At 33.5% G+C, this 2,016-nt stretch overlaps 1 pseudogene; it reads left to right on the top strand.

Moving 5' to 3' along the window:
- Positions 1–648: 648 nt before the first annotated feature.
- Positions 649–1,152, top strand: LOC139004935 (protein archease pseudogene; annotated as a pseudogene).
- Positions 1,153–2,016: the final 864 nt, after the last annotated feature.

The raw sequence follows: 2,016 nt of genomic DNA, 5'->3' as shown, positions 1-2,016 counted from the left end.
AATTGCTCAACATCTGATCTTTGCAAGACTTGTTGAAATAAAGTAGAAAGCAATTAGAAAATATATTTTCTAAATCGAGTTAACGTTTCAGTGTATTTAATTGATTTTAGAGTATAAAGGCACCTCTTATTAATCACAAATTTTCATATATTCATGTCTCAGAGACTTTAAGAAAGATAACCTAAATGAAAAATTATACCTTTAAAAATCTTATTTTAAATCTTGTACCAATCACATTTAGAGTCATATGAAATTTATCTGAATATACTAGTCTTCTCAGGGAACTTATGAAACATACAACAGAGTGTTCTTCAAAAACATACTCTAAGCACATTTTGAAAAGATGAGTTAGTGCAGCTTCCTCCTTAGGCTTGAATTGAAATTAAAAATTATGCCACCTTAAGGCTAAGTTTTGTTTGTAAGAGCCAATGAGGCACTCACTCTGTAAGAGAACTCACAGAATTTGATTAATGCTAGCATTTTAATATAAATATTGTATATCAACACGTGTTTGTGGTATATTATTATGACATGTGTTTAGAGTAGATTAATGTCTTCAGTAAAAAGTGAAATATCTTAATAAGAAAATAAATATAAAAATATTATAAGTTCAGTAACTGTTTATTTTAAAATGTATATGAGAGAGTCATGGTGCAGGAAAAGGAAGACATTCGGGAATACTATTTGAATGAGAAACAGAAGGTGACCAAGACCAAGTATCCTCCAGTCAATCAGAAGTATGAGTATTTGGGTCATACAGCGGATGTCCAGCTACACCCATGGGGAGATACTCTGAAGGAAGCGTTTGAGCAATGGGCGATGGCCATGTTTGGTTACATGACAGATACTGTGACGGTGGACCCTCTCCAAGCAATAGAAGTAGAAACCCAGGGAGATGACTTACAGTCTCTTCTGTTTCACTTTTTGGATGAGTGGCTTTATAAGTTCAGTGCTGATGAATTCTTCATACCCCGGGAAGTGAAAGTACTTAGTCTTGATCAAGCAAATTTCAAATTACGGTCAATTGGGTGGAGAGAAGAATTCTCATTGTCCAAGCATCTTCAGGGAACTGAAGTCAAGGCAATAAAATATTCAAACATGCAGATCCATACTGAAGAGAAACCAGACATTTTTGAGATCATTGAGATTTAAGATAAAAAAAACTCCTCTGAAGAACGGCTTTTTTCTCTTCCCTTTGAGACGATACCATGATATGAATTCTACAGTCTCTGATGATATATGATGATTTGCAGAACAGAAATTTTTGACGTAAAGTACGACTTTTCCACAAACGGAAAATCAAGGCATAGCCTTGGTCTGTATTAACCAGATATTTAAATGTCAAAGAATTCTTCAGGTAGCAAGAATGGTTCCTTATTTATTAATTCATTGCTGTAGCAACAGGTGCCTCACACCCTTCCAATGGAATGCCAGCCCTCCAGCCTCCTTCTAAAAGGATCATTGCTGTAAACAGCAGCCAAGAGATTCTGAAGCCTTCGCGTTCTTATTGAATCCAATTTGGGAGAAAAAAAAAATGATAATCTGAGAAATTTTACAATCAAGATTTTGCTTTCTTTCCAAATAGGTTAAGACATATATTTTCTTTGTGTATTTTAAGAGAGGTTGTACTTTTGAATGCTTTAGGATAGAACCATCCTACATTCCAGTTGGATATCTTAGAAGAAATAATTATAGTTGAATAGGAGATTCTCTAGAAAGAGTCCTGATTACCTATCTCACTTTTTTTTAAGCAGTGATGTATTGATATTTTCTTGTTTTCCCACAAGAAAAATTTAGTGCCCTTAAAAATGGGCCTTTTTATCATGTAATTTTATATTAAAGTCAATATATTTATTAAGTTAAGGAAAAATGGGAGAATTTTTAATTTTTTTTTTTTAAATTATTTAAGCTCTTCATTTTTGAGAAGACAGGAGGCCAAGAAAACAACTTTAAAATTATCTGAACTTTTGTCAGGCCACAATGGCTCAGTGGTTGAGTGTCAACCTATGAACCAGG

This window comes from Myotis yumanensis, unplaced genomic scaffold (genome assembly GCF_028538775.1).
Source record: "Myotis yumanensis isolate MYYU_CA2020_CCGP unplaced genomic scaffold, mMyoYum1.0.hap1 SCAF_3, whole genome shotgun sequence".
NCBI classification, from domain to species: domain Eukaryota; kingdom Metazoa; phylum Chordata; class Mammalia; order Chiroptera; family Vespertilionidae; genus Myotis; species Myotis yumanensis.
The sequence above is the reverse complement of the archived record's forward strand: the minus strand, read 5'-3'. Positions and strand labels throughout refer to the sequence as shown.